This window comes from Parus major, chromosome 2, assembly GCF_001522545.3.
Source record: "Parus major isolate Abel chromosome 2, Parus_major1.1, whole genome shotgun sequence".
Lineage (NCBI taxonomy): Eukaryota > Metazoa > Chordata > Aves > Passeriformes > Paridae > Parus > Parus major.
The window spans coordinates 64,302,308-64,314,742 of record NC_031769.1 but is presented as its reverse complement, the minus strand read 5'-3'; the positions used below and the strand labels follow the sequence as shown (position 1 = coordinate 64,314,742).

Sequence of the window (12,435 nt, the reverse complement as noted above, 5' to 3'; positions counted from 1 at the left end):
TTACAAACAGCTGTCAAACACATGCCAGTCACATCAAGAAGGGGGCACAAGAGATCATGAGATGGGATACTAGTCCCAACTATATGTCTGCTTAGCTGATTTTAAAGGACTTGATGATGAGAAAAAAAGCTTTGGCTTGAAGATTGCATGTCCACCATGTTTATTTGACACATTACATGCTTAATTGACGTGTTACTGTGAAAAAATAGGAAAGTGGTTTGTACTCCAGAAAAGGATAAAGTGGCAGGCTTGCTGTTGCCTTATCTCCTTAGTATACTAACACAGATGGCCACAAAGAGATCCTAGCAAGTGAAATCATGGTTTATTAACAATTTAAAGAAAAGTACCAATTGTCCTATTCACAGAGGAATTACAAGCTCAGGGCAGGCAACTGTATCTCTGGCAGGGCATATACTACCCAAAAGGTTCTAGCAGGAATTAAAGCTTCAATATGTGGAAGAGGTAATTTATGTTTATAGTCTTATTCAAGATAATTTTTGTGAATGGGATTTTCAGAAAAAGACCTGACAATATCAGACCTAGAAAATTCATTATGAATCACGACTCATTATGAACTGAAGGCTCAGCTTGAAAGCAAATAACAAAAACAATTTGCTTTGCTGGAAGAAATTGTGTGAAGAATAGCCATTTACAAAGGTAAGAGCAGGATCTGGGAAAGAACCTACAGACTGTCAAAGTTCCCTCTTCACAGAAGCAGGCAAGAACAACAATGGCTCTCAGTTCTGCTGATTCTTCTGTGTCCCTTGCCCAGTTCATGAGCATAAACCACATAAACTTTTTCTTTTCATGCATCCTCAGTGACTGTCATTTTAACTACATGCTCCATATTTTAAGGTCTTTTGTCATACCAATTTTTCCAATATTCAGTCAATCGGGTAACAAGTTTAATAAGAGGCAAAACACAAAGAGATTTGGTTTATCAAGCCACTACTCTCACATTGACATTGATTGATAATAATGATGTATATGTGCACACAGCATGGTGATTAAAAGAAAAAAAAGGCTAAAATCCTGAACAAAATCCAGAAAGAAAAATATGAATGAAAAGTTGAAATTCTCTGAAAAAAACTCCATAGCCATAAATCATATTTTGATGCAGAGAGAGGAGAAAAAAGTGTACTAATACACATTTGTCATAATAGACAAACATATGATAGGATAAATGATGTTGCATGTTGTTGATGTTGGATGATCTAAAATGTTTGGAAGGCTTCTTCCATCAAGATGGCAACAAAACATGGTAGAGGGGAAATGGCAGTATTATTCAGGATGTGAAAAGAACAGAGAACTTCAATAAATTCTTCTGTTCCCTGCATTTGGAAATGAGAGGGTGGTATCCCTCTATCTGATAATGAGGTATATTACTAACCTTCTTTATTTCTAATGGAATAACAGAAACAACTCTGAGGAAATAAGCATCTTTTACACTTGAGGAAGAAAGTATAATTTCACTTCTTGGTTTTGAGAATTGATTGATGGGATATTCTGTAAATGTAATAGACTTTTGAAAGACCTTTGAATCAGTGGTGCATAGTATTCTGATTGTGGAATCAATGCTATGCAGCACCAATAAAGAACACGTTAAATGGATTAAAAGTTGGCCACCTGACAGCTTTCAGAATCACAGTCATCAGTGGTCAATGGGTAATGCTGACTCGCTGCTGAACAGTTGTATCCTAACGTTGGGAAGTTACCATAAGGATCAATACTGGGCCAGTACCCTTCAGCGTTTTTGGTGCTGACAATCAGTAACTGGGAAATAACGAATTGCGGGTGTGGGGGATTCTAGACGACTGAGACATCATGGAGACAAGCACATAAAGTGATCTGGATCAACTGTAGCTAAGTTTGTTCAAATGAACTATTTTGAATACAGCTAATTAGTTCTATCTAGAAAGAAATATAGAGTTCAGGACAAGGCAGGAGTCCCGTTCAGATAGGGGCACATCTTTAACAGTAATGGTAGGTAGGGATAAATTGACACAACTGAGTGCCAAATCAATATCTTATGTCTTCTTTGAAGAGGTATTTTAATAAAGAAAAAATTACTGATCATCATACAGAGTAATGCATATGGTTTACGAGGGCCTAGTATGACTGAGAGATGAGAGTCATATTTGGCCTGTGGCCTGTGTGACTTTGCACTCAATAAATTTGTAACTTAATGTCCCCAGAATTTCAGCTCCTGTAAATTCCCTATGAAATTGTATTGCATTTTGGTTCTAGTCTTATTTTTTGCGAAACAGTTAGCTCACACCTTTAGAAAATCCCAGTCATGATTAGTAACATCTTGAAAAATACAAGCTGAAAAGGGAAATAACTGCATCATTACCCACTGGTTACCCCTTACTTTTAAAAGACATACTACCTCTTCTCCATCCCCTGTGTCACACAAATGCTAAGTACTGTCTTCAAATTCAAGTCAGGGAAGTTTCTGGCAGAAATGTTGAACCTGGAAAAGTCAGAGTTTGGTGAAATTCTGCCTTCTGAGGGGATTATTAGTATGAATATGTTTTTAATTATCTTTCTCCCTCTTTTTTTTATTTTTTTGTTTGCCTAATTTCATGTTGCCATTTTTATTTCTGCTCTTACTTTTTTATGAATTCTAGTATCCCCCTTTTTTATATATTTCAGGTGTCAATTTCTCTGTGCAAGACATTTTTTTCCTTGGCATAACTAGATCCCATTGTAATAAATAGGAGTTTCCTAATACTCATGAGATTACTGAGCCTCCTAGCAGTTCTGAAGCATGGAAAATTTCAGATGTGTTTGTAGCATGAAGCTGATCTGGTGATGTTATCTAGTGTGCCATTATTATTGTAGCCTACAGACTATGGTTACCTGTCTCTACATGCAGGTAGTGATGAAGCAGTGAACAAAAGCTTTCTAAGTGAGGGAGGAGACATGGTACAATTTGAAATTGTTAACCATACAATATAACAAAGAGAAAGAGTAAGAGTTCTAAGTCTGAAAACAAAATATAAGGTTACAGTTTGAAAGGAAGGGAGCAAAGTATGGAATTGTGTACAATAGAATTATTATTTTTTACAGGCCTGCTTAGTTTAACCCCATAATCCTACACGTGAGCTTTTCATTACAGCATATCCTTTTCAAAAAAGCAGTCAGAAGTGAAGGTGGGTAAATTTTGGAGCAGTTTATATGAAGAAAACTGCTCCTTATTCATATATAAAAGTAAAGAATTTGGTCTGATTTTGAGATGAAATGATGTCTGTCAGAAAGTAGTTAGCATTGCTGTCACTATTTGCACTGTTAATGGATACAATTTTAGGGAAGGGATTTTACTGAAAAAAATAGTTTATCTCAGTTCTAATTAGAAAACTGTTTTTGTTTGTTTATTTCTTTAAGCATAGTTCCAGAATTCCTATCTTGTAGTGACGAAAGCCCTTATTCCTAAATTTTAGCTCACTTTATTATGGAATCAGCATCTTCCTGTGTATCTTGGGCTGCTGTTAAAATGTCACTAAGCAAAGGAGTTCTATATGCAATCCCTTGATATTCCAGTAGATAGGATAGCCCTGACTTGGTTTCCTTTTGGTCTAAATATCCTTTGATGTGTACAACTCTTTAATGGAAAGTGAAAGAGTCCAGTGTTTCAACAGGGTGCATTTCTCATTTGCAGGAGGAGACCACAGCTGAGATGAACCACAGTATCCTTATTTGCATGGTTTACCTTGTTTCTGCTTCCTTTAGGGCTCTTCTAGTCATGCGTTGAGCCAGCAGCAGGTGAGGAGGCGTGTGCTGCAGGAAATTCTGTGCTGATGGACCTCAAACTGCCACAGGGAGTTACTGTGAGGACCTGGGGGAACCAGGATAAACCCTGTGATGGACCTAATTCTCCCTGTCCCACACTTCCTCTGGCTTCTTTAGATTATGGTTTAATGCTGTTGAGGTCTGCCTATGGATATATAATATGCTTTGCATAAGCAGGTGTGGTGTCATTTCCTCTGCCCAGCTTTGTTAATGCAAACTGACAAAATCCTTATTCCAGTCCTCTAAGAATCTCACTGGAAAAGAAACTGGAAATATATCTCCTTGAGCAGAGGGTCAAAGAGGCTCATGCAAGCCTGGAAAGGGAGATACTACAGTGGGATTTTTTTAGGTTTCCAGAAAGGACCACTTGCCTGAAGAGTGCAGTTATAGGTAAACATAGGAAAATTTAATACATCTGTTTCTAGGGTATGTAGAAGAGTGATTATTCCCACATTGCCCACTTTGGAAGAGCAAATGGGTGAGTTTTTCCATTAATTTTTTCACTACACCACTGAGTAACACACTCTCCAACTACTTGAGTTGAATAACCAGCTAGATTTTATTTTTGCTTTTTCCCTTATAAAACATACTTTGGAGAAAAGAACAGTCCACTACAGAAATAGAAACAGTATAACTTACTTACTTGGGAAAATTATTGTGTTCATTCATTTAAGATAAATTTAATACAGAAATTTAATTTTGCTAGAAAATTTTGCTTAAAAGTAAAAGGTAAAGAAGATTTTATTTAAAAGTACCGATTCAATATGGTTAGGAATAGGGGAGAGGGTAATTGAGGAGATGTAGGTGAGAAAGGAGTTACAAAAGTCTTTCTCTTTAGGTGAGCTCTAGGATAAAGTTCTTATATTCAACAAGAAACTGCCAACAATGTTAGTACTCAGCAACTTTCCCTCTTCCAAGAATTGCAGTAGATCCACTGATAATAGAATTTATGCTTGAGCACGCAGCACTGACTTAAGGTTAGTGCTTATGAATATATTAACGTTCTTTCAAATTGTAAGGAACACAAAGGCTTTAAAAATAATGAAGTGCATTTAAAAGTCTACTGCTGGTTTTACATGTTAGGTTATTTTGTTTTTTGGGGATTTTCATCTGCTGGATTTATGCTGTAGCACAGTTAATCAGCAGGCTGCACACCAAATGGCTGTTCCATGGAAAAACCCACCAGTCAGGTGCCACTGAGCCCTCCTTGCAGTTGTGGTCTTCCATTGCATGGCCGGAGTTTGGACACTAAACTGAAGACTAAACCGATTAACTGAAACAAGGACTGCTAAACAAAGAAAATAATGAGCTAGGTTTATTTTTTAAAGATAGTTTTATTTTGAAAAGAAAGATTGAAGCTGCTCTTTTCTCCTTTGTTATATGTGGTAATTGAAATGTAAAGGTTTGCCTTACAGGGAGACCTGTACCCAACACCAATGATTAGGGGCTCAAAGTTTAGCTTTCAACATGAAACTGTTTTTGAGGCAGAAGAATAATAAAAATACCTCTCATCTTCCTAGGGGAATGGATTTATTTTCTTCAAATGGTTTTTAGACAGCTGAATTTGTAACATCAAATGGTAAGCAACAACAACTACAAAATCTTGGATTAACTTTGAAAACTCATAATGTATATTTGATTGCTTCTAAGTAAACTGTTTAGACTTATTGGTCTTCTTCCAGTTCGTAGAAATTATTTTGGAGGAGGGAGAGTAAGTATTTTTTTGTACATGTCTCACCCAGACAGGAAGACAGAGCATGATTTGTTCACCTACACACTCATGTGACATAGAGAGAGCTGACAACTCTGTGATTATAATATTAACTGAAGTTGGAAGGGTGTAGCACAACATTTTGGGCCTTTCTCTTCTCTGTGAGGAGAATGATACTGATTTTCTTGTGCTTTGTTTTGCCACTTCAAATTATAAGATCTCTGAAGTATGGGTTGATGCTGATTATGGACATATATTTTGAAGCATTCACTGGAGACCAGACACAAGCAGCACTTATAGGAGTTACAATGTACCAAATAATAAATAGTATTGATGGAAGAAATATGCTAAGAAGTGGAAAAAAAATTCTACCTCTTCTGCTGTGAAGTAAATATTAAAAGAGCATATGTGGTCTTTGCTTTTCTCCCCATGGGTATTATGTATTCTCATAGCCTTCACTAACCATTTCAGAGCAGGACAGCTGACCTTCGAGAGTAAATACGATTAAAGCTGAACAAATCAGGTAATTACAATAAAAACATGACTTGACAAGCAGCCTCTGGACAGAATTACATTTCTATACACAGCCTTCTCATTCAATTAGGATGATTTGAAATGGTAAAAATATTTAGTTTACTTTTTCTTGATATTTGTTGGACACTCCATTTCTAAGCTATATTTAAAAAGTTCTTTAGAAAGAAAAATTCATTAGAAAAGAAAAAATAGTTCAACTTAGGTATTGAGTTCTTGCATCTGTCACTCAAAGGGATGTTAACAAGCTGTTACCAGAGGTACCTGAACCCTTTTTCGACCCAAATCTCTTGTGATACGGGGTATCCCTCCCTAGCACGGCCTCCTTCCCTCTCCTACTCTTTTGCTACAACCTGTTTGCAGCTCAGTAATTAGCACAGCCACAGAGCCATGCAGAGAAGAGCATGTGCCGGTCTCCTGTCTCTCCCTTCTTCTCTCATTTAGGAAAAGTGCAGGTAGCAGCCTCCCAGCTGTAAGGGAGCTCACAGGAAGATACTGTGAAAGGTGAAAAACAGAGATGGGAGAACATGTCTATGGAAAGAAGGGGACTCAAGACTGAGCAATTGGGGACATGAAAAACAGAGATGGGAGAACATGTCTATGGAAAGAAGGGGACAAAAAACTGAGACATAGCATTCAATGCTATGAATGCTGCTTTAGTATTACCATGTCATAGTATTGGCATCAGCACTTAGAATCATTGTCACCTGTCACTACTGCATTGCCCAAACTGCACTGTTATTCCCAAAGCAAGGATGAGTTGCAAGGTACAGAAAAAAAGGTGAGCAGAGAAATGAAATGAAGAACGTGTCATTGAAAACATTCAGATCAATGGTGAGACACAAGGTCAAAGAGGGGAACCAACACACCCTGGATCTGAAGGACATCAATAAATTCCTATGGTCAAAGTAGATCTTATAGCATAAAAAAGTTTGGCTCAAATTCCTATAGAAACAACTTCTAAAAGCTCTTTAATCCCATTTAAACCAGTCTGAGAAACACCCTATAAAGCACAGAATGCTCAGACATGCCATCAAGAAAGCACCATAATTGAGTTTAAATAGATTAGATAGGTAACACGATCTGGTGGAATCCCTGATGCTACTTCCATGCATAAAAGTTTCACAAGAGCAGGCACACGGTGGAACCAAGCTCCTCCCAAGCAGGCAGGAGACCTGGAGTGGTTTGGATGTGTCTGGCAAAAGGAGCTGCTTGTGCGGATTTGCTTGGGGCGCAGGTCACAGAGCAGTGTCTGCAGGGCTGTGTTTTTTAGCAGTGTCACTGCACTTTGGAGCCTAAGTGCCATTCTGTCCTGGGATACAAGTCATGGCACAAAGGTGCCTGAACAGAGGAGATCCAAGCTGGCACATCAGGTGGGCACAGCTCCACCAACACGGATCCCACAGCGGCGCGGTGGTGCTGGCACGGCACAGCACCATCCTTGTCAGAGACACACGAGAGCCTGGCGCTGTCTCAGCCATGCAAGCACAGCACTACGGTGCTCTAGCTGGGCTGTCTCTGCTCCCAGCAGGAGCTCAGGTGCTGCTGGCCTGAGCATCTCTGCACTGTGTAAAAACACCTAGTCCCAAACCTAGAGCCTCATTGTGCAGAGGATTTGACAAACACAGCGCAGAAAGATACCTTGCCGCAAGGAGTTTACTGTCTAAATAAAATGGAACCAGTGTAGACTGCACATTGCTCAGCGTATAAAGCAGTGCTTGTCACTTTTTCTGCCAGCAATGTGCCAGAAGTCAAGCTATTAAATTGCAGTTAGCAGATGGGCTAGGTACTCCCGTTGCTTTTGCAGAGTGCCACGCAGCGACCACGGCTCTTCATCATACACCTGACTCCATCAAAATCCATATTATGGTCCTAAAGAGTGATAGAATATCTCTGAGCTTGGTGAGTTATATGCCCCTCATTAATATACCCTTTATTTTCAGGGAGCTCCCATTTTTTGAAAGGGTGAAGATTACTTGAGGTTTTAATAAATGAACTGCTGCAAAGGAACATGTTGCCTGCCTCCTCCTAAAAAGATGCTATTTATATCAATAATACCATTGTGAGTGTTACTCCAAACCTCAGAACAGAACAGTGACAAGTTAACCAACCACTTTTGTAATAACATTTACTGCCCTTTATGAAGTTAACAAATCTATTTTTCAAATTTCAGTCATTTAGAATACAAAGGGAAAAGCCATTTTTTCATATGATAAAATGTAGCTGCTGCTGGAATCAAAGAGTCAACCACATTTTTTTCATTAATTTGATTATTCTGAAATGATTGATAAGATTAATTAAAACTGGTTTGATTCAGAGATCTTCAGAGGACCCATCTACACAACTCTTGCAATTTCCACTTGAATAAAAATGGAACAGCATCTATAGGGAGACAGATATACCCAGCATGCCTCTTTTCCACTCTAACTGTATGATAGTTATTATGCCTATTATTCTCCTTGTGAAGCCTCAGTCCATCAGGAATATTTTGAGACTCTTTTTAGTAGGATGTGGAAGGAAAAAAATACAAACCTATGAGAGACAGAAAGGAAGAAAGAAGGAAAAGCAGGAAAATAAGGAAAAAAAGGAGGCAGGAAAGAGAGGGAAAGAGGAGAGAAAAAAATAAGCAGATAAAGGAGGAAAGGAGAGAAAAACCGCAGAGCTTAAGTGTAATTTCAGCCAATTAACAAAGCTCAGCTACTCTGCATTGAACCTTCAGGGGAATAGATAATTTCACCTCCCAGAACAAAATGCCTTAAAGACTTTCTTTAAAGCTGTGAATAAGCAGTAGTTTTTCACTCCTTCCCTCCCCTTTCTTGGTCTGTGATGTAGAGTTAAGGGTACCTAATAAATCAGTAGTATTTGAATAAACAAAACCAAGCTTGTATTACCAAATCAAGGCTAAAGTTTTCAATATTATTCACATAAAATAGTATGATCAGCAAGGGCTTAATCCACTCTCTGGATCCACAGATGTTCTTTTTGAACATGTCAGTGAAAACCTCTAAGAAGGCATTTATTTTCCTGTTTCATAATGTGCCCTGCTGTTGACTAGTCTTCAGTCTAGCTGAGCAGCCTCTATACATAAAACATCCTGTAGAAGGGCATGAGTGACCTGAGTTCCCACCACTCTCTTCCTTACAGCATTTTTGTCTCAATGTGCTCCCCGAGATGATACTTCTGTAACATCTCAGTAGAATCACATTGTTTAAACTAGTTTCAGTAACCATCAAGAAAACATAATCAAACACATTTCTGTGTCCTATCATTATTATGATAGGTAAGGGCACGATCCAACCAAATTTTAGGTTCAAAAAACCCAAAAACCAAAAAACCTCCAAACATTCAGCATAATGCTATTCAGTAAATAAGCTCCAGAGGTCTTTGATATTAAACATGTATGTAGGTGTTTTACTGATTTTGGTCCAATATACTTAATGGGTATCACAGGGGGAAAGCGACTGTCTAAAGAAGTAAAAAGAAATAGTAGGAAACTTCAGGAGAATGAACTAACACTATTGATTAAATAAAACAGTTCTTACTGTAACTGTATCTTATGCTGATAGTGCTAGCCATGAAAGATTGCAAGGCAGTGAAAACCTGTTCCTCATCCCAAATCAATGAGAAGTTTTGGCATTTACTTTTTTTGGCCCAGATTTTTTTTCCTGACTTTTTCTCATCTGTTCATGTGATTAGAGTAATGTGCAAGCATAACAGATGTACTTCATGCCACCACAATATTATGGTTTAGTCAGAGCACACATTAAATCTATCTTTTTAATACTGTGCAACGAATTCCATATCTGCATGAGTCTACCTTTAGTAAGCACATGTACAATATAGGCCAACATTTGCATGTGAAAAGTCATCAAAAATCGGGAGGAAAATTGCCTACCTCAGTAATTTTTAAATAACTCAGGCCATTAATTGGTAACCTTTGTTTCTCCTACTTGCACAGGCATAAATTAGTTTTATGGATTAAATATATTTGAACTTTTAAAAATGCTTTTATAGCTTAGAAAGCAAAATACTGTATTTGACATCACACTGCAAAAACACTGGAAGATAGGTGTGTATGTGTCTGGGAACTGATTAGGCCTCTAATACCTTGATACAAATTGTTACTGGAAAAATCAACCTGGTTAATAACTGCAGAAACAGCCCAAAGGTTCATGGAAGAAAATAGAACAATTAGGAAAATCAGTTTTCATAACAGAAAATTCAGCATGTTATTTGTTTATAAAGGAAAGCTTTAGCAAAGCAACAGCCATCAGTCACCAGTTAAAACAGGGAATATGAGAAACCTTTAGTGTTATGATAAAGCTGTGACTTCCTTGAATAGCATGAATTTGATGTCCTTACTTATGGAGATTCAACATAATATTTTAAGTTGGAGTAATCACAGGTAATTGTCCACTTTCCTGACAAGGGTGGTGTTAACAGATGCAAAGGGCATCTGTGACACTTGGGACGTAGAACCAGGTCTGACCTGTGGGGGAGTGTGGCTCTGTTGGGGAGGAACTTGTGTGCTGCACAGCTGAGGTTTTGCAGGAGCAAATTGTGGTTTAAAGCAAATTTTGGCTTTTGGTCTCTAGAAGTGACCGGAAGGGAAGATGTGGATTCTCAGGCAGTGGTTACTCAGCACTTGAAAGTTTCATATGGTACAATACAGTCCTGTGCCACAGGGCTGTGCTGGCCTTGGAACGCCTCCAAATGACATTATCGTTCACTACATACCAGGACTGGTATGAAGTAAATAATATCACAGCAAAAAGGGGTCAGATATGACCTTATGAGAGTTGCTGCTAGTGCTTGCTACAGAATCTTCTAGAGGGAGCTGTCACTACTGCTGAAGAGAAGGTTTTCTGAACTCCCAAACCTTTACCCTAATCTTGCAGTTGAAAACCAACCAACCAACGAGTGGCTGGTTACCTTTGTTTGTCTTGTGCTCTACAGCCATTTCTAATTTGACTTTTCAACCAGAATAAGAGAAGGTGTTATAAGTCCAAACCATTAAACCATGAGTGTTTTGCATAATTGCATGACTCCAGGAGATGGAGTCTTAACAATACCATTTCTGGAGACATCTGTACTAACTTCTGCCTCTCTCACTATGCTTGGTTTGAAACTGGCAGTATCTTTGCTGCTGGACTCTCTTCTGCCTGGGGAAGCCAAAGATTTATTTTATTTTACAGCACTGAACAGTTAGACATCTTCCCAGATCAAGCAGCACCATGTGGTCAGAACTGAAAGTATTTCCCAGCTTGACTGCCTTGCACAGTAGTTTCACAGGCATATTTCGATTTTCACAGTATGGATCTCCTGCCCTGAATGGGTGCTCAGCAAATTTCAGAGGACATCTAAATATCTGCTTCAGCTCCAGACTGGAGAGAAATTAGATAGAGAAACTTCTCAGTGGTGTCAATATTATGGAGACCAGGAGCCTAATAATTGTCTCTTAGCAAACAGTTTCAAGTCCGCAGTGCTGGGTCCCACCATAGTGGACAAAGGTCTCCTGCTGCCCTTAACCAGAGCATGTCTCTGTATTCTTTCAACTTGGGCACTTTAGCTTCAGCTGCTAAAGCAAGGAACCAGGATCTGTGCTGCTCCCTCACTGTAACACAGTTGCTTGAGCTTATAATTTTTCACCAGCTTTGTAAAGGTTCTGGATCACAGTTCACCTCTTCACAGGTGCTGTGGAATATGTAACCTTAACAGCTTCTCTAAGGGCTTTTATGCCATTAGTCCGTGCTTTAGGAGAAAAGCTAAATGGAGCTAAAGGAAATAGTGATATAGGTATATGCCTTCACTTACCTAAGTTTTTTTCCCCATTCTTGAGCATTCATCTGAGTCCTTTTAGGTTTGCAGGATCTTGCCTTTCCCCTTGCATATAGACTTGTATTGATTTCCCTTAAGCACCGGGCATCCCATTTATTCCTGCAGCCACTGAGGTTGCAGGGCATTTCTGCTTCCTGATAAATGAGATGACAAAAGACCTTGAGACCTTTTCCACTGTAATCACCAGATTTCTTTGTTAGATAATCAGTTACTCAGTTACCAGCTCATGAGAGCAGGTGATTTTTCTGGTTGGCAGCCAGGTCCTCACCTCTGACTAACTTTAGGTGAAGAGATCATAGAGGGTCAACAACTTTCTGTTGTTACCTCTGTCTTCATCATGTGAAATCCCAGTCCAAGGAGGATGGTAAAAAGGGTGTCTAATCAACCCATTCCTAGTGGATAGTTTTATTAAAAAAAAAAAAAAAAATAGTCCACATTTATTGAATCTATATTCACCACATCAAAGAGGGAAATATTATTTTTACAGTGAGGGATTCTTCCAGCTGTTTTAGAGCTCCTATTCATACACCACTAGGACGACGAGTTTATTCAGATGAACATTT

General features: G+C 38.6%; 1 long non-coding RNA gene across 12 annotated transcripts in view; it reads right to left on the bottom strand.

The window, feature by feature from the left end:
- Window positions 1-12,012, bottom strand: part of LOC107200567 — a 75,299-nt gene extending 63,287 nt beyond the window's left edge. For all 12 annotated transcript variants that reach the window (XR_004495948.1, XR_004495942.1, XR_004495951.1 and 9 more), the window contains exon 1: window positions 11,849-12,012. This is a non-coding gene — a long non-coding RNA (uncharacterized LOC107200567). The remainder of the gene's footprint in view (window positions 1-11,848) is intronic.
- Between the last annotated feature and the right edge of the window lie 423 nt (window positions 12,013-12,435).